This window comes from Tamandua tetradactyla, chromosome 8, assembly GCF_023851605.1.
Source record: "Tamandua tetradactyla isolate mTamTet1 chromosome 8, mTamTet1.pri, whole genome shotgun sequence".
Taxonomy (NCBI): Eukaryota; Metazoa; Chordata; class Mammalia; order Pilosa; family Myrmecophagidae; genus Tamandua; species Tamandua tetradactyla.
In genome coordinates, this window is record NC_135334.1 from 28649289 (window position 1) to 28669991 (window position 20703).

A 20703-nucleotide genomic window follows, 5' to 3' on the forward strand; every position below is an offset into this window, starting at 1 on the left:
AACTTAAACAGTGCCAGCCTTCCCTCACCAACAGTTCGAAGACAGGATAGGCAGCATTAATTGTTGCAATTAATTAGGCATTAAACTGATAATGGCTACAGCTGCTAACAATTAACAGCTAATTATGTCAAGCACTTTAACCACTTCACAAAAGAAATGGAAATTGGAGGGAAGGGAGAGGGAGATGAAGAGAGAGAGAGCAGTTACCTTGTAAACAAATGAGATGGAGTTAGCTGCAAATGCAGCTGGATCCTGCTCCAGAAATGACAGAAAAAGTAGATTCCAGCTCTGTCCCCAGTGAGGCTCAGTGGCATGGAAGCCACATGAATCTGAACTTGAACAGAACTGGATCAAATTGGCTTGAATAGTGATAATAATAGTTAGCACACGTCTAGAGCTGTCTGCCTGCCAGGCTGTGCTCCCAGCACTGCCATATGTTAACCCAGGTCATCCTCACAATACCTTATGGTAATTACTGCCATTATTCCCACTTTATGGATAAGGATACTGAGGCACAGAGAGGTTAAGTGACTCGCCCAGGGTCACACATTAATAGCGTTAGGGCCTGGATACAAACCCAGGCAGATTGACTCCAGACTTCGCTCCAGAACAAATGGCCTTCAATAAAGTGCTGACCCCTTAACCAAACCCTGACAGCAATGTTTTATTAAACCAGGACCTCAGCCTACCATTTTTAAGAGAAAATAAAAAGTACCTTCTGAGCAATTCAAACTGGAACTGAGCATTTTCTAAGATGATAAAACAGGGATAAATCTATAAATTCAAAACACCCCCAAGCCAAACCAGTATTTCATTTGTGTTTCTTCTCTCTCCCTCTTTTCCATGGCACACCATTATCTTCCTGAGATTCACCCAGCAGCTCCCTGGGGGGCCTCGAGATCCTTCTCCCAGTGGGCTTCGCAGTAAATATCACAGGCTGGTGTTCACTCAGGGCTTTTGTTTCCAACCGTTTTATCTTTATCGTATCTGGGGAGAGGAAGGAGTAGGGACGAGAAGAATCAAGGCCAAATTTGACACGTACACACACCTTATTTAGGTGATAAACTAAGAAAAGGAGACCTAGAACAAAAAGGATCGTCTGTTCGTCCTTACTTAAAGCCCAGTGATGTTAAGTGATTTGCCTGTTGCCCCCCAGGAGGGCAGGTAAAGGCAGGACTCAAAACTCAGGTCTCCATGGTCTATGTCAGTGCTTCTCAAACTTGAGCATGCAGAACGGTGTCCTGGAAAGTGTTTTGAAATGCAGGTTCCAGGACTTCCCCCAGAGCTTCTGATTTGGCGGGTGTGGGTGGGGTTGCAGAAGTTGCATTTCCCGTAGGCTCCCAGAAGCTGCTGTTGCTGCTGGTGGACAGATTCCACTTCGAGAACCACTGGTCTATACTACCCTTCCTGATGGTTGATCCTAGCCCGAAGCCATCAGACCTCATCAACACACATCAAATTTCCCGGATTTGATGAAATCAGGGAAACCCTGATGGCTTGGGCAACCCTGCCCAGTCTGGCCCAGTGAGCACACGGATTTGTGTTGGTCCCATTGATTTGGAAGTTTAAATTCTGGCACTTGGTTATGCTTCACCAGGACCTGTTTTTAAAGAGAATTCAGAGAAAGGGGACAAGCACCATCCTATCCCCACGCCTCCATCCCCTGTCCCTACCTGTTTGCTAGGCGTAAAATGAGAACTTTCCCAAGTTAGAACAATTTGGGGAGGACTTCTAAGTCCACAGGTGCCTCCCTAGCCTCTCCTGCTACTACCCTTCTCTCCCTCCTGAGGAATCCCAAGGGAGACCTGCTTCTCTCTGTCCCAGAGGCAAGGCCTTGAGGCCCTCTACAGACCACCACGGCCTCCTCTGCAGTCCCTGTCACCATCCTCCTGGAGCTGGGCTGGGGGCTACCAGTGCACCGAGCCTAAAAGCAGAGCTGTGGGGCAGTGACATGCACCACCCTCCAGGGCCAGGGCCGGCCTGTACAGATCACCATGCAGGCACAGGAGGCTGGAGGACGGTGAGCGTATCATCACAGCAGGAAGCACCTTTATCTGGCATCTTCCCCTTTAGCAAATATTGGCCGGTTTGAGACTGTATTTTGGGGCTCTGAAGGTCAAGTCGTCTGGAAACACTTGGCTTAGCCAAGGCGAAAATCAACAGCCTTGCCTGACTCCTAATGCCCCTCTTTTAGAATTGCTCCCCACCCCACTCCCTCAAAAGGGCTCAGAGCTCTAGTTTGAGTACCATAAAGAAAAACCTCCGACAGAACTTGCATACTGGACATTGGGGACTTCATGTGTGACGTTTCCTAAGGTTATGTAAAAATAAGATCATAGAGGCACCTTCATACCCTCTTGGAAAACGTGGAAATTGCTTCTCTCTTTCTGAAAGGAACATGACGAAGCATATCAATAACCTTTAAATGTGCAGTTCTGTCTCCAGGAATTTATGCAAAGGAAATATCTGGACAAGACCTTAAAGATGTGCAACACGCAAAGACTTTCTTGTGGCATTATTTATGAGAGCAAAGAAAAAATGCAAACAATTTAAATGTAAGAATAAAAACAGGAGTTTGGTTAAATGAGCCATAGGAAATACAGTCAGTGAAATATTAGGCAACTAATAAAAATGATGCTTTATAAAACTTCTTAGTGACATGAGAAAATGTTCATAATCATGATGCCAAATTCTGAAACACAGGCTACAAAATAGTATATATGGAACAATGTTATTTTTTTAAGACGGTTTATGAATTTGTGTGACTTTGTCTGTGTGTTTGTGTATCATCTCCAGAAAGAAAAAGATTAAAAGGGCACACAGCAAAAGGTTAATAGTCGTTATTATTATACGATGAGTATACAGGGAATTTGTTTCTTTTTCTCTCTCTCTGTTATGCTCTTTTGTATTTTCCAAGCATCCAAGCTTGCTATATTGAACATAAAATGGAGTCTGAAAAAAATCATAAAATAAATAAAATAGTTACCAGTGATGTAATTCCAGGTGTCTGAATGGGTCATGATAAGTATTTCGGGGTAGAACCTTCCTATTGTTTCTGGAATTTCTGCCTATATATACTCAGAAGGATAATTGTAAATACAAAAATGAATTTTTTACAATTCTGCATGCACACTTGCAGAAATGCCTGTGTGCTAGAAAGTGTAACAAAATATGTATTCAGTACATAATATACATATTCATTAGTCCCTTCACCCCTTCCATCCACTCTCAGACAACAAAGATTTTTTTCTCCATAATGTGGCCGAGCAGACAAACACAGGCACTGCTAATGAATATTAATTGACCTAACATCTTGTGGTGATGAAACTGTGCACATTTCCCTGTCTCATTTGGTTGCTAGGGAACGATGTAAGGCAGCCATGGGGCTCTGGGACCCAGACCTGTTAAATGCAGGGCAGGGTTAAACCACAAATCAGAAATACTCCGCCTGATTAATTGTGTATACGCGCAACTATGTGGACGTATGTGGTCCTGTCAAATAAGCAAGACCCAAATAAATATCAATAGGCAGGTTGGGAGTGGGTGGAGCGAGCAGACAGAGATGGGGGTAGATTCTCAGATACTGCAGCCCCCTCCCCAAGGATCCCTTGGTACCGTTATGCCTTCTTCAACATGCCTCAAGGTCTAGCGCTGGAGCCATGAGGTTGCTGCTGAAGGCAGCACCTGTGTAGGATTGTGATAGTTGGATGTAATTATGCAGAAATTGGAGGCATCATTTCCCATCATTCCAGTGCCTGTGTTAGATGCAAATAAGCTGATAAGTGAGCCTGGCCTAAGTGCTCCTTTCGTTCTGCACCTGCTTTGACTTTTCCTCTTTCCTCCTCCCTTTGCTTTCCCCACTTAACTAGTAGAGAACGCTCCTTTATCAGTATTTGTCCCTAGTCTGGCCACGCATTCTCCGGCCCCCCAAAAAGAGCAAGGCTTAGGGCCCCGACCTCAGAAGACAACCCTCTTGGAGACTCCCTTGCTTCCTGAAACTCCTACATCCCCTTCTTCTGCTAGTCTTTTTCTTCAATCCCTGACTTTGGACCAATTTCCCTGAGTATTTCCACTTCCCTAGTGATGAGGCACCCTCGCGACAAAAGAAAGAAATCCCTGTCCTCGTGATGTGCCTAGAGGCACACCAAAGGATTTCTCTATTCTGTTTGGCAGACTCCTCAAAGGGGAGAGTCGGGTTCTGCTCTCAGCATCTGAGGGGCTTGTGCTGGTTTGAAAGGAAGTATGCCCCCTAGAAAAGCCATGTTTTAATCTAAATCCATTTCATAAAGGAAGAGTAATCCCTATTCAATACTATACATTTGAAACTGTAATCAGATCATCTCCCTGGAGATGTAATTTAATCAAGAGTGGTTGTTAAAATGGATCAGGTGACGACATGTCTCCACCCATTTGGGTGAGTCTTGATTGGTTTACTGGAGGAAAACATTTAAGAGGAAATGTTAAAAAACATTTAAACATTTAACCATTAAAAACATTTAAACATGAAAGAGGAAACATTTTGGAGAATGAGAGATTCAGAGAGAGCAGAGAAGAATGACATAGCCACAAGAAGCTGAATCCACCAGCCAGAAACCTTTGGAGATCCCTCCTGGGGACCTTTATGAAACAGGAAGCCAGGAGAGTAAGCTAGCAGATGATGCCATGTTTGCCATGTGCTCTTCCTGATGAGAGAGGAACCCTGATCGTGTTCACCGTGTGCCTTTCCAGATGAGAGAGAGACTCGGACTGTGTTCATCATGTGCCTTCTCACTTGAGAGAGAAACCCTGAACTTCATTGGCCTTCTTGAACCAAGGTATCTTTCCCTGGATGGATGCCTTTGATTGGACATTTCTATAGACTTGCTTTAATTGGGACATTTTCTCGGCCTTAGAACTTTAAACCGGCAACTTATTAAATTTCCCTTTTTAAAAGTCATTCTGTTTCTGGTGTATTGCATTCCGACAGCTAGCAAACTAGAGCAGATCTGCTGAAAAAGTAGAAAGGTGAGTTCAGGTCACCTTTGGAAGAGAAGGGAAGTGAGGTTGGGGTAGGTGTTCTCATGCTGAGTTTTGTCTGATTTCTCCTCAAATCTAATTAAACACTCCCTTAAGAATTCATTCCTTTCCAAACACTGCTCTGCCTATGCTAAAAAAAAAAAAAAAAAAGTTCTTTCATTTTATTTCCGTTCATTCATTCACTGAGCACTTATTTTGTGTCCAGAATTTTTTGCTGAGCCCTGTGCCAATTCAATGGTGAATCCAAACAGACACAGACCCTGCCATTATGGAGCTTCCAGTATCATGGAGAATCTAGAAAACAATCAAATAACCCAACAAACAAATATTAAATCACAAGTGTAATAAGAGGAGGCATACGAAGCTAGTAGGGAGGGAAATTGCTCCCTAATCTTATGTCCCAGGGTAGGCTTTCCTGAGGACATTGGCTCCATTTCTCTAGAAATACTAACCTTATCCAATCACCCTCCCTTGACTCATCAACATCAAATGGAGCATCATTGGGTTTCTTCTTAGGGTGGGGAGGAAGTGGTGAGAAACCAGAGGAAAGAGATTCTAGTTCCTTCTTCCAAATGAGAAAGAAAGATGTACTCACTTCTTTTCTTTCTTTTTCGCCTTCCCTACTTTGAATCTGAATATGTTTTAATTCTCACAAAAGAGTCAAAAGGAAACTCCATGCCATTAAACACATAGACTACTTTCTACAGTGATGGAGCCTGGTGGTCGTATATTTCTTTATTAGTTTAGGATGCGTGTGTGTGAGTGTGGAGGTGATAGTTGTGGGGATGCAAGACTAGAGGAGCCAAGACATGTCAAGTGGCTCCATTCAGGTAGGAAGAAGGGTAGAGAGAGGAAGGAGGGAATATCTTGGAACAAGAACAGGGGAGACAGACATGGAGTGTGGTGGTTTGAAGCTGTATGTACCTTAGAAAACATGCTTTTAAATCCAATCTATTCTTGTGGGTGTGAACCCCTTGTAAGAAGGGCCACTTGATGAGGTTACTTCAGTTAAGGCGTATCTCACCTCAGTTAAGATGGGTCTTAATCCTATTACTGGAGTCCTTTATAAGAGAATGAAGTTCAGATAAAGAAAGACAGGAAGCAAGAAGCTATATCAACAGAATCTAGAAGAGAAGGGAGAGATCCAGGGGCACTGTCATGTGCCTTGCCATGTGGCAGAGAAGCCAAGGATTGCTGGCAGCCAGCCTTGAAATGCCACAGTCTTGTGCTTTGGGGAGAAAGCATCTCCTTGACGATAACTTTGATTTGGACCTTCTTTTAGCCTCAAAACTATAAGCCAATAAATTCCCATTGGTTAAACCAACATATTTCATGGCTTTTGCTTGAGCAGCCAAAGAAATTAAAAGGTGGAGAAACAGAGGAGGCTAGAGGCTGTTGGCCGACAAAGGGGACCAAGGAAAGATATCAGAAAGGAATCTGAGGAACAGAATAGCTGCTGCCCTCTCCAGTTTCCACTGCAAAATCTTACATACAATCTATATTTTTCAAATACCTTGTAAAGTAAATTTGAGGAAGAGTTGAATTTACTTCAAGGTTAATTTGGAAGCTGCCCCCAGGCACAAAAGGATCCTTCTCAGAATTGGAAGGAATTTGTAGAGATCATCCAGCCCTTCACATAGTAAGCCTCTCACTTACTTCTCCAGACAGATGTCTGGCTCCTGTATGAACACGAAGTGACTGTAAGCTTACTCCTTCCTAAGCAGTTCATATGCCTAGGAAATTTTTCCTTATATTTAGAGCCAAACACCAATGCCCTGGACCGCAGTCTTTACTTGAGAATTACCTAGATGCATTGGGCTACTTTCATATGAGATACATGCAGACATAGTTTGCTCCTTCATATCACAGTCTTCATTCATTCCCTTTTCAAACAATTACTGCCATCCTGCTCTGGGATGAGTGGTGTGCTAGGCACTGGGAAGATAAATGAAGAGAAAACCCCCTTTGACCTCAGCAGCCCAGAGTTTCCTGTGTGATATAGAAAGTGCACAGGCAGTTTCAATACAAGGATGCTTTAAGAGCCTGGAGAAGGGCCCAGCCTTCTAAGGTGTTTTAGGAATCTGCTAAAATGAAGTTAGACATTTCTGTATGAAGACATTTATTTTTTTAATGCTCAATGCTCCACCTGGAACCTTCTATTCCAGGAGGTGATCCAGAAGGGATTTAGTATTTAACGTAAATAGGGTATCCAGCAGTTTTGAACAAGGGGTGCCACAAGGGTAGATAGGTTCTGCTTTCCAGATCCAGCCACCTAACACACTGCTAGCAAGAGTTAACTTCTTGTATCTAGAAAAAACATAACTGCTTAAGCTATTACTTCAGGAGGTTAACTTTCCAAAGAGGGAAACCAAAAGGGTTCCTTGTAACCTTGGCCAGGTCAACCAGGAAGACAGCATCTCCTCAATATGACAATATGTGTCACCTGAACTCTTAGGCCCCTCAGAGACTCTGATTCTGACGGAAGCATTCCCACTGGGAAACAGGAAGCAGGCCATGGTAGATGGGTTTTTCCTCTACTGGGGACCCTGGGCTTTGACAAACTGGATCTCCCTCAGGTCCAACACAGGATTTGGGGTCAGATTTTCTTCAAAAGGCACAAGCTTCTGGGCTGGCCAGGATGCAGAGCTGAGAGTCAGCAAATAAGAGATGCCTGGAAACTGTGATGAGACACAGGTTTACTAAGCTCTTGCAAAGTGGTTCAAGTCTCCTTCATCATGTCCCACTGACGGTGGCAGTGTTCTGAGGACATCAGGTCTTCACTCTGTGGAGGAGGCAGCAGAAGTGCCAAGCACGATCCAATTTGACTTTGATGTGGGAAGACATTACCAAGGGGAGCCCAAAGGCCAGTTACCCACTGCCACTGTCACCTGTTGGTTTCTTAGATGTTAGAATCTAGTACAGAATACTCAGAACTTTTGTCAATTCTGCCATTTGTGTTGGCCTTTGGGAAAAACCATTGATTCATAGAGTTCTGGTATAAGAAGTGACTTTGAGATAACATCTTGTCTTTTCTCTCCTACTTACCAAACCATCTTAAACAGGGGTGCATCTGTCCTTTAATAAGATAAAAACAAATATGGGAGTATAAAATGATGCAGTCACTTTGGAAAATAGTCTGGCAGTTCCTCAAAATATTATACATATAGCTACCATGGGACCCATTGATTCCACTCTTTGGTATCGTATCTGCCCAAGAGAAATGAAAATATGTCCATGCAAAAACTAGTACACGAACATTCATAGCAGCTATAAGCAGCTATTATTCATAATAGCACCAAAGTAGAAACAAGCCGAATGTCCATCATCTGATGAACAGAGAAGCAAAATGTGGTATATCTATCTGTATAATAGAATATTATTCATCACTAAAAGGAACGAAGCACTGAAACATGCTACAACATAGACAGACATTAAATCATTACATTAAGCAAAAGAAGCCAGAAACAAGACCATATATTAAATGATTCCATTTATATGAAATGCCCAGAATAGGAAAACCAGTAAAGAAGGAAGTAGATTTGTGGTCACCTAAAGCTGGGGGCAGAGAGAGAAATGGGGAGCAGGAATGGGGAATAACTGCTAGTGAGTACAAGGTTTCTTTTTTGGGGTCATAAAAATATTCTAAAATTGGATTAAAACCCACTATATTATACACTTTAAACAGGAGAACGTTATGGTATACAAATTACATATCAATAAAGCTGTAAAAACTTACAAAAAAAAGTTAAAGACAAAGGTCAAATTTTATAATTTGAATAGATTGAAATATTAGTGGTCAATGAGAGGAGGGTAAGGGGTACGGATATATGAGTTTTTCCTTTTTTCTTTTTTATTTCCTTTGCTGGAGTGATGCAAATGATCAAAAAATGATCATGGTGATGACTATACAACTATGTGAGGATATTGTGAGCCACTGATTGCGCAGCATGTATAGAATGTTTTATGTCAAGAAAGTTTGTATGTTTGTTAAAGTTTGACAATAAAATCACTAAAAGAGAGAGAGAGAGAGAGGACACATTTTAGAGTCAGAGAGGAGAGGCGAGTTTCCTGGTGGCAGGAACGATGGACTCTGGTGGCCAGATGGAACATGCATATGTGTGTGTGTGTGTCCTTCCTGGGCTCAGTTAGAGCACTCCTAGTATAGTAGATAGTTACTCTGTGGCCACCAATGAACCAGGCCTTGTGTAGTCCCCTCCCACAGAGACGTTGGGCTTGGCCATGTGACTTGCTTTGGCTATTGGGACATTAGCAAGCATAACGAACAGAAGCTGGATAAGTGTTTGCTCACTGGAGCTTATTCTCTTGGAACGCTCTCACTTGGAGGCCTGAGTCCTGGAGAGACCAAATGGAGAGAGAAAGAGAGAGAGAGATGCTTGGCCAGCCAGCCTCAAACCATTCCAGCCATCTCAGCTAAGGCAGAAGCCGTACAGTAGAGAAGCCAACGTGGATGTTCCAGCCTCAGTAGCCAACCCTGGAACCAAAGAATCACCCCGCTGAACCCAGCCCTGACTGCACAATTGTGAAAAGTAAAACATCATTGCTATTTAAGCCATTAAGTTTGGGGATGGTTTGTTATGCCATAAGTACTGGAAGACTTGACAACTTCCACCCCTGTCACTCACTGATTTAATGATGGTCTTTAATCTGAAGCCTTTGGATTCTGAGATGGATTTTGGGAGAAATACTATTGTAGTGTGTATGTAATGTGCCATTTGTCACTGTAGTTTAGTGCAATTTAACACAATATTTATCTGATTGGCGTATCAGTTACTTCACCTCACTGAGAATTGGCTGCACAGGGATTCTGTGCTTGGCAATGAGAAGATTGATTATGGTTATTATACTAATGGCTGAGAAAAATGAATTTCATCAGGAAAGTTGTTTTGAAGCTTTGCAGTGACAGGCCTTGTATGTTTACACGCCAAACAACACACTGCATACCTGGTGCCAGTGCTAGAGAAATTTGGAGCAGAGATACTGGAGCTGGCAAGACACATCTGCAGTGCCGGATAAAGCACTGCCAAGAGACAAAATTCTTAAAAAAGCCTTTTCCCTAGAGTCTTATCTCTTTTCCCACAGACTGGACAAAGCAAGCAAAGCATTTGGGGAGAAATTTCCTATCCATCCACTAATAGGTGGATCTGCCCTCCGCAGACAGCATAGGTGGAAACCATTTAGAAACACTTTACTTTCCTAACAGCATCTGCCCACGTGACCCATGATGATGGCAGGGAGTGTGTCTGTTTTGAAAACATTATCAGTACATGCATATTCTTATATAATGAAACATTATGACAGTCAAGACTATGCCAGATAAAAGCTTTCTGTTGAAGCCTATTTGAAAAGTTGAAATTTAGATGTATATTTTAAAAGATAAACCTGGAAAATTTAGGGCTAAAAATAATGTTATTTTTTCCCCCTTAGCAGATTCTCAACATCCAATTCAATTAATTGTTTCATTTTTCCACTTTATGTCGGGACAGTTACACTTTGTCATGTGAAACACACGGTCTTGGTAGAAGGGAGGTCATACAGAAGACTCCGTTCAAATTCCTGTTAGCAGTCAGAACTACGTGCAACCGCTGGTCTCCCCTCCGGACCCAGCTTCCCTGTAACCTTGCTCGACCCCCTAATACCGCGACAGAACTTTACCACTGGAACAAAGAAAATGAGTTTTCCCAGATGGTTTTTAGCAAGAGGCCGAGCTCTCAGATAACACAACATTAATGAAATTCACCTTTTGAGCCTTTAATTGCTTCTAGTAGCACTTCACTTCCAATCAATTATTCTTCGGCCATCGCTGCAATTTTCCTGTTTTGAAAAATAATAGTGTGACACATGCTTCAATTAGAAGGCACAGGACTGACCACACTCCTTATCACACAGTGGATCCTCCCCGCAAGTGAAAATACCCACCAACCAGGGATAAACAAATGGAAAGGACAAAAAGGCTGAGAGGAGTCTCTGTAATTGAGCCACATAATGAAAGGAAAATAGAAGAAGAGCTTCTATTAATAATGACACAGTAATTGGAGGTCACCCAAAGAGAACCCTGAAACACTCAATATTCACGTTAGCTTTGCACAAAAACCATTGTAGATCTTTCTAAAGGACTAATGTGAGAAATAGTGAGGTTGTTTTTCAGATTTATCTGGTACCAGCCAGAGCATTCTTCTACCCCAGGGGGAATTGGGCCAGCCTAAAGTACCTCACTGCCAGAGAAAATTGTTATTGGAGCCGGGAGGTAATTAGTGCAAAGATCAATTGTACACCAAAACACAGCCCATAAGCTATAGAAAAATTTTTTAGGCATTGTCTCCTGCATGAAGTGAGTGCAAGCAGTCAGCTCCTAATGGATGGGGAGCATTGTACACTGGTCAAGGGCAGAATGATGAACCCTGGGGAAAGGTGGGAGGCTAGGGCTAGAGGGCAGTGAGCATGTCCAATCAGCTGTCTGAGTCTCATCAGTCTCATTTGAAAAAATAATTCCCAGCAATGTCCTTTATTCCCCCACTGGCTAGATTGAGAGAAATTCATTATTGTTTGATGAGTCAAAATCAAAATCTAATAAAGAGATAATTTTTTAAAATCCCATTTTGTGGCGGGCTCATTATAACATCTAGATAACTCTTGGGTATATTAAAATTGTTCATTGCCATAAATTATAATGGTATCAAAATAGATTTTCTTTGCAATGGGAGTTCCATTAACATGATTCCTATTACCACCAGAAATGAGACTTATACAGGGATAATGTGGACTTGCACAGGGATAACAACGCTATTACCTCCTCTTCTGAGTCAGGCTCCATCCACGGTAAGAAGATATCCTTCAAAATAAAGGCTTCACACTTTGGGCTTGTTCCCAAAGCTTCCTGAGCTCCTTCACTGGCTGTCTCAGATTTCTTCTCTTGTGTGCCTACCCAAATCCCATCAATAAGGAAGACAAAATGGTTCTTGACTCACATCCAGCTTCCCAGAGAAAAAAACAAAATTCAAATCTAGCCACATACAGGGTTGCAAGGGGCTTAAAGACAATGGCTGTGTCTGTCCTATGTACCCCAGTGAATAGGACAGACTGTGTGTATGGGAGACCTTCAACAAACTTTCTAAAACGAATAAATGAAAAAACGAGCTCTCTATCTCTACTTCCATTAAACCAGTAGGCGAGAGGCACCTCTAAGTTAGAGACCCTTGGGAAAAGGTGATTTGTGATTTTCTCAGTGTCATCATGCAATCCCACTGAGAACACAGTGAGGAAGTAGAGGCAAGCCACTTGGGTGTGAAGGTAGGGCCACTTTGGGACCATCTGCTGGTCCTGCCCTCATCTCTTTTGTTTCAACCAGTAGAAGGAAGGAGACACAAGTCACTCATGGAGACGCACCAGGTAGTCTTATCTCCTCAACCCCAAGGTCTTTACCTCCTACCACACGAATCCCTAGCATTGCTAGCTCTATGTGGCACATCCAAAATTTAAAAGCCTAACATCCTTCTCTGTCCTCAGTCCCCTAACCTTACAGTCATCTATTCCACATTCATTCATTCATTTATTCAACCAATCTAGAATTATGCCCCAGGAAAATTCAAGTATGACTTGGCACTCCAGTGTATCTCCCTTTGAAGTCACCCTGCAAGTGTGAACTGCTATGTCTGTTTCTCTGAGGGTTGTGATCTGTGCTGTCCTATATGACTTTCTATGATACTAGAAATGTTTCACTTATGCACTGTCCAATACAGTAGCCACAAGCCGCATGTGGCAACTGAGCACTTGAAGCAAGGCTAATCTGACTGAGAAACTGAATTTTCAATTCTATTTAATTTTAATTAATTTAAATATAATTAGTTACATGTGGCTCATGGCTACTATATTAGATTGTGCAGGTGTAGGTGTAACTTTTAATCAGATGCAAAGAGGCTCACAGACTTCACACACACATACCTTCCAAGAATGATCATTAATTCTCAGAACATAAGAAGGAAATGAAATATTACCTAACTATTCCATAATTTGCAAGGCCATCTCAGCCCACAGTGGAGTTAATATCCTACCTCACTATGCAGATCAGTATTAGCTTAATTCCTCTCCCCCAGCCCCCAAACCTTTCAAATTGTACCCCTTTGGGTCACTGAGAATAAAAAATGGGCTCATTACTGAACCTCCCACTCCATAATGGTTGTTCCTTTAGCTACATAAATACCCTGCTGATGCTTTGAAATCACCATTTACAAGGGCTTGATTAAGACAGTTCTTAAACCAGGTGCCATTCTTTTCCCCAGTCTGGAGGAAGAGAGAATTGGAGGGGTGGTGGGAAGATTTTCTTCTAGTTACACTTATTCCATCCATAATCCCCTCAACGACATCCCCAGCTTCTCCTGTTCTGATAGTACTTTCCCCTGGGCAGCATAAAGTAGTGGGTTTAGAATCTCACCTCCTGCAGTTTTCTGATGTCTGATTCCAGCCTCTGTTTCTTAAAAGCTTGTGACCATGTGTACATTCTATTGCTCTAAATCCTACCTACCTGTGCAGGTTAAATGGAGTAAGGAACGTGGACTGCCTAGTACAATAAAGGTAACTACTTTTGCTCCTGCCCTCTCTATTTCTCGTCTTCTTTTCTAAGTAGTCTTCTTTTAAAAAAGGCTGCCTTCTCCCCATGAACAGGAATTGAGAAGCTGAGAGATATCTGCCATCAAATACACGCTACTGCTAATAAGGACCCAGGCTACACAGCACAGGTATTTGCAATCATCCAAACGACTGAAGATTCCCATTGTATCCCAGTGAGGGTTTGCTGATAGAAGAAGCTACCGGCTGAGAAGCACCGTGAAGGTGGTTTTCTCCATCATAGTGATGTAAGGGCTACTGCGTGGTGGGCCGTGTAGCTACGTGGAGTTCCCAGTCCAGCGCAGTCAGATATAAAGTCTTTCTGCTTCTGTTTTGACACAGTCAGGCCTCTGGTCCTGAAATAAGCACAGGCTTGTTTCTCTGACTTAAATCATAGCTGCCCGAGTTAGCCAATGGAGCCTTTTAAGATTTTTCTCATCTCAGGGTGGCTCTCTGTAGAGCCCCGTTTGATCAATAATAAAATAACTCTCTGGCCACTCTGACTGAGCACAAAATGGAGTTTGATTTTCAGAGACATCAGCGTGGAGGACTGTCCCAAGGGAGGTCTGCTTGTACAGATTCAGGGCTGCGCTCTGGGCCGGGGGTCTCAACAAACTCCCCTGACATGACCACGGAATAGGAAATGCCCACCTTGCCTGGAGGCAATTTTGCCCTTCACACGGTATTTTGGCTAGAAATGATGGCAGAAGTTTTCTTACTACCCACCTATGCCAGAGCCAAGGTAGATCAAGGCTGCATTCAGTGGTGACCTTTGCCATCATCCCTTGCCATCCTCACCCTCCCTCACTCCCTACCCCTAACCCAAGAGGATATCAGCAATTTTTTTAAAGGTCTAAACAATTTCAGATTCAATGCATACGAAAACTAAAGAACAAAAATGCCAAACTGACCTTTCTCTTCTGTTTTATTCCTGTTAATTTATTCAACAAATATTTATTGAGTGCTTTCTATATGCCAGGATACAAAGGAGCCTATGCTCCAATAGAGGAAGACAGACATAAAAACAAGTCTTTTGCAATAAAGCATTAAAAATAGGAGCAGGATGGTGGAAATTTCATCAAGAAAATTGTTTTGAACCTTTGCAGTGACAGGCCTTCTATGTTTACACACTAAACAACACACTGAATACCTGGTGTCAGTTCTGGAGAAATCTGGAGCAGAGACGCTAGAGTTGGCAAGTGTAGGAAAGTGTAGCGTCTTAGGGTTGCACAGAACTTGGGGTTGCACAGACATGGGAGTGGAACCCATGGAAGCTTTGTTCTATCTTCTTGGCTGGCTCTGCCTCACCTTCTGCACGGGTAAGCAGAGGAGCCCCAGACTGCAGCCTTCTCTTTTCCATTGTACTTGCTTCCTTTAGTCACCTCATGACTGTAGATAGTATCTAAATGTTGTGACTCTCGTTTGTATCTTGAACCTTGAAAGTGTATTTCTCAAGCCCTAACCTCTTCCCAAACCCCTGACTCAGATCCATTACCAACTCGTCATCTCCTCTTGGGTGTCTACAAGGGGCTTTACACCCAGATTCTGATTTTCCCTAAGCTAAATCTGCCTCTCCCTGACTTCACATCTGACAGCAACTCCATCCTTCTGATTGCTCAGCCAAAACCCGTGGGGTCCTCCCCCCACCCCACACCCAATCCATCAGCAAATCCTTTTAGCTCTACCTTCAAAACATATCCATCACCACTGCCCTCCTGATAGAAGCCCCATTGTCTCTCTGTTCTGGATTACTGTAATAGCTTTGTAATCAGTCTCTCTGCTTCCAGCTTTGTCCACATAACTTTATTCTCGATAAGTGGCCAGACTTATCTTTTTAAAACCTAGTGAGATCACATCACTCACTACTCAGACCCCTCTATGGTTTCCCATTGATCTGAGGAAATGACCAAGTTCCTTCAGTGGCTACAGCCAGGCCCACTAGCCCTGTGATCTCATCTTCTCCACCTCTCCCGTTCTCTCCCTGTGCCCAGGAACTCCTCATCCTTTCTTGAACAGACCTCATATGCTCCTGCCAGAGGGTCTTGCAGCTGCTTTTCTCCAGCCTTCTCTTTCCTCAGATATCTTTATGGCTCATGCTTCACCTTCTTCAGATCTCAGCTCAAATGTCGGTGAGGCCCTCACTCACCAGCCTCTAAAATAACACCCACCACCTCCCCATGCACTCTCTGTAACTTCACTATGTTTTACCTTTGTGTGTTTTTTCATAGTATTATCCCTTAATGATGTAAGGTAGATTGTTTGTTTGTTTGTTTGTTTTATGGTCTTTATTCCATTACAAGAATCAAACTCCTTAAGATCAGGGCCTTCCTTTTCATCAGACTCTAATCCCCGCCCCCACCCTGCCAGGGCCTACAAGAGTGTCCAGCACACAGCAGGAGCTCAAAAAGTATCTACTGAATAGATTAATTAACTAAAGGATTGTTATTTAATTATAATGGAGATAAATGCTACAAATGAGAAGTATGGTGTGTATGAGAGTATAGAATTGTCTAGGGGTATGTGTGTATGTATCAGAGAATGTGTTCTTGGGCGGTGGCATTTCATCAGAGGCCATTTTTCCTTTGTCCTCCCTTCTGTACTTCCTTTCTTTGTTTTCTACTCTTCTCTCTTTCTCTGCCTGACTTCACCTCATTTCTATCTTCACTTTCCTACACAGAGCAGAGAACAAAAGCTTTGCAGAGCAGAAGCTGAGTCTCTTTTAGTTGAGGCCCATCTCAGAGTTCTTTGGTTTCCTGGATTTTGAATCTTTGAATAACTTCCTTATAGCCAGGAAGACAAGTTATGAAATTTATGAGAGTGGTTTTATTCTACTTCATTCCATCCTTTAGATTCCAGGGTTGTTCTGTGGTGCCTTCTTCCTAGACTGTAAAATGGATGGAATGGCACTCAACACACTGATTTGCTTTTAATCTGTCTCTCCACCCCCTCCTATGGCTACAGGATCCTCAACCTTTTAAAGTCCCTCCACATCATTCTGGGAGTCTGCAGGGGATTAGGCATGTCACATGCATTCAGAATTGAATTCCAACAATTTCCCGGGAGCCAGCCCAACCACTTTTTCTGCATTATCAGTTACTGCCACATGTTTTGACCATCACTGCCACTCATACTGCCAGGCATTCTGGAAGCCACTATGGCCACCTACCTTGCTAGCTGGCTAGAGCCTCAGGGAGCTAATATGACACTGGTCTGTGTAGTCGTTCTTGCAGCACGTCTGTGCTGTGTTCAGTTTCCTGTATGGGCACGAGAGACATGGGGGCTATGTCCTCCAGCCTCATTAAGTAACTGAATTTTACAGATAGCATAGCCCACCCACCCTATGTAGTCGTCAAATGGTTCTCCAGTTGGAGTTGGGCCAGAAACCTGATCCAAACACTAAGTGGCCCTCAAAATCCACCTTTATGTTGAAAAGAGTCTATGTTTCCCAGCAGCCTGCCCAGCCCAGGGCCCATATCTGAGGGAAGGAGCCATAAGTTGGTCCTCACATATAGATCATTGTGTTTTGTATCATGTAACCCTGTGACGCCTGGTCACAGCTGATCACAACAGCAATCTGCATTGCTGGGGAGGATCACTCCTGCCTCTCCCCACTGCAGGCCTGCTGCTCTCCACTCCTTCCTAGATGCTTCCTCAACAGTCAAATTAAATATTTAAATAAATAAGCAATATACACAATTATTAATAAGGTATTATGTTGGTTTGAATCTGTCATGTACCCCCAGAAAAGCCATGTTCTTTTAATCCAGTCTTCTAGAGCACACCTATTGTTGGGTGGGACTTTTTTATTAGATTGTTTCCATGGAGATGTGACCTCACCTATTCAAAGGGGATCGTCATCCTTTCCTTGAGCCCTTTGTGAGAGGGAGACAGCTGAGAGAAGCTAAGAAAGAAAATGTCCTGGGGAAAAGCAAGAAGGACCTACAGGAGCTGAGAGAGTCATTTGAAACCAGAAGCTGGGAGGGAAGGAAAGCAGACGTCACCATGTAACAGAGGAACCCTGGATGGTAGCTGCTTTTCCTCCAAGAAGGGATCCTTTTGTTGGTGCCTTAATTGGGATGTTTTTATGGCCTTAGAATTGTAAGTTATAACTTAATAAATCCCTTTGTAAAAGCCAACCCGTTTATGGTATATTGCATTCTGGCAGCTTTAGCAAACCAAAATACATATTTACATTCTTTTCTTTTGTAGTAAGACTTTGAAATGTGATTTTCATTATACATTTACAGGATATCTCTATTCAGACCAGCCACAATTCAAATGCTTACTAGCCACATGTGGTCAATACCTACCATATTGGATAGCCCAACGCTGAGACATTAGAAGAGTAACACCTGCTAGTGGGTGAGTAACTGGGCTTTCACAGCTACGGCCAAAGTGTTGACTTCTTCTGTTCTACTTCCTGTCTTCCAAGAAGTTGGTTCAATAAGTAGACTGGCCTCTCTCATGATGCTGAGCTTTCTCCATTTGGCAGGGCCTGGGTCACTGAGTCAAACATGGCTGTCCTCCTCCACCCTCTCTATTCCAGCTTCCCCACCTGAAATTGGGTGGATAGAGTCAGAGGAGAGGGAGTTTGCAACCTGACTTAACTCTCTTGGTTTCAACCACATTTTCTGGTGCAATTTTTACCATTGTGCAGTAGACAAGATATTGTTTAATAAAAATAGTTCTTTGTTTCCCATTTGGCACTTTATCCCATTTGGAAGAATGAGTTATTGGTAGGATTCAGACACCAAAATCCCATCTCAAAGCTCAGACAGATATCTGACTCCTAACATGATGCAATCTGGCAGAGAGAGAATGCCCAAAGAGGGTTCCATATGGTATTGTGCCTTTGAAAGGTTTGTGTACCCTAGAAAAGCCATGTTTTAATCCTGATCCATCTTGTGGAGGCAGCAGTTTCTTACAATCCCTATTCAGTACTATAGGTTGGAAACTTGATTAGATCTCCAAGGAGATGAAATGCTCGGTTGTGGGTATTAATCTCTGCTTAGAAGGAGATGTGACTCCACCCATTCCAGGTGGGTCTTGATTAGTTTATGGGACTCCTTTAAAAGAGGAACCGTTTTGGAAGAAGCTTCAGAGTCCCAAGAGCCACGAGACCCACAAGAGCCCATTCAGCCAGAGACCTTTGGAGATGAAGAAGGAAAATGCTCCTGGGGAAGCTTCATGAAACAAGAAGCCTGGAGAGAAAGCTAATAGATGTTGCCATGTTCACCATGTGCCTTTCCCATTGAAAGAAAAACCCTGAACTTTGTCGGCCTTCTTGAACCAAGGTATCTTTTCCTGATACCTTAGATTGGACATTTTTATAGACTTGTTTTAATTGGGACATTTTCATGGCCCTAGAACTGTAAACTAGCAACTTAATAAATTCCCCCCTTTTTAAAGCCATTCCATTTCTGGTATTTCACTTTCTGGCAGCTAGCAAACTAGAAAGGCATGATGATTCATCTGACCCCAGGGGTTGCTCAGAGATAGATAAGCAAAGGGAGCACAGACTATAGAGAGGGCAGAAACAGAGTGACCTCAGGGATGATGTCAAAAGCGACCATGAAGTTATGAGTGAGCAATAGCCCTAATAGGGAGAGAGCTGAGTAAAGAGAGGGTTAGCTTCAACAGTTCAAGAATAAGAAGCTGTTGAAGAAAGCAGAAACTAAGCCACAAGGATGGTGGTGGCTGAAGTCGTGGTTGTTTCTAGACAACATTCTCAGTCTGCAGAAGGACTAGCTGTGGTGTTTTCTGTGCATCCCCACTTCTTTATGTGTACTCTTATTCAGCCCCATCACCCAAGGCACTCTTCCTCCAATGGCTGAGTCTGCTGATTGGATACAGTTGTTGTGTTTACCTCTCTTATTTCATGAGCCTATTCTACCCTAGAGCTCCTCAGCCTTTCAAGCAAATGGTCTTCCAGAAGTCTGTTCTCTACTGTCCAAAAATATCTGGACATGCTTGAATCCAGGGGTGGACACTTAATTTTCAGGCTGGAAACTCCCACATATCCTAGTGAGCACAGGGAAGTAGTGTGGGCAGCAAAAAGCCCAGTCATGCCTCAGCCTGGGAAGATGGCTCCACACTGCTTTCCTCATCATCCAGCAGGGCCCTGAACCGGACTCCACAACTGTCACATGAGGCCTTTTATAGGTAATTAATTAGTGACACTCGGCTTCTCAGAGAGATTTAACATTGCACATTTCATTATGGGGAAACATTTGTTGAGCATTTGCTACTTAAACTTCTCGACTAGGTGCTCTACCCAGAGAGTTGTGTGGATGTTGTGCTTTATCCTCTGGGAGTCTCAAATCTGATTTTGAATAGGATGAAAGGAAATTTAATCTGGAAAAGATAAGAATACATCATCCTCCCTGGTTAGACTTTGGAATAAGAGAGCCTCTGCTGTCTGTATTAATTTTCTTGTTAATACCATAATTGCTGCCAATTGGAGTATTCTCTACATTGCCAACATTTTCCTTGTGGATAATCTGTTCTGAGGATTTAAAGTTCTCTGTGCTATTATCTCTTTCTCTACTTAATTAATTCTTTTGTGTAACTTTTATGCAATATTATCAACATATTTAGTTTTATTCCTAAACGCAGCCTGCAATCCAGCAGGAGTTGGGAAGAAAGAAAAACAAAACACCTAATTACCTTTAAATATTTCTTCAGATACCTCTTCAACATTTGCAGCCCTTTTCTCCTTCCTTTGTCACCTTCACCCAAGCCCTTACCTCTGACAAGGAAAGAAAGAAAAGAGAGAGGGAGAAAAGGAAGGAAGAAGGGAGGGAGGGTGTCAGAGAAGGAAGGAGAAGAGGAGGGAAAAGAGGAGGCAAGGGGAGGAAAGGGAAAAGGGAAGGGGAGGGAAGGAAAGGGAAGGGAAGGGAAGGGAAGAGCTCTGAGAAAAAACACAGCCTTTTCTGGCTTATGGTATGTCAGTGTGAGAGATGTGCTGCCTGCTTTCTGTGCCAAGAGGCAAAGGGAAGCAGGAGGGAATGAGCAGTGATGGGCAATGATGGTGGAGGTATGATGTAAAGGGGAACCTTGACAATG

General features: G+C 43.0%; 1 long non-coding RNA gene across 4 annotated transcripts; it reads right to left on the bottom strand.

Moving 5' to 3' along the window:
* Positions 1-660: 660 nt before the first annotated feature.
* Positions 661-17518, bottom strand: LOC143643315 (uncharacterized). 4 transcript variants are annotated; one of them, XR_013156206.1, is made up of 5 exons: positions 17376-17518; positions 16805-16892; positions 11825-11955; positions 10775-10848; positions 661-987 (listed from the first exon to the last, which is right to left on the bottom strand). It is a non-coding gene; the product is annotated as an uncharacterized LOC143643315 (long non-coding RNA). The 4 variants fall into 4 exon arrangements; XR_013156207.1 differs by having other exon boundaries at positions 17145-17391; XR_013156208.1 differs by lacking the exons at positions 661-987; positions 10775-10848; positions 11825-11955 and adding an exon at positions 16426-16522.
* Between the last annotated feature and the right edge of the window lie 3185 nt (positions 17519-20703).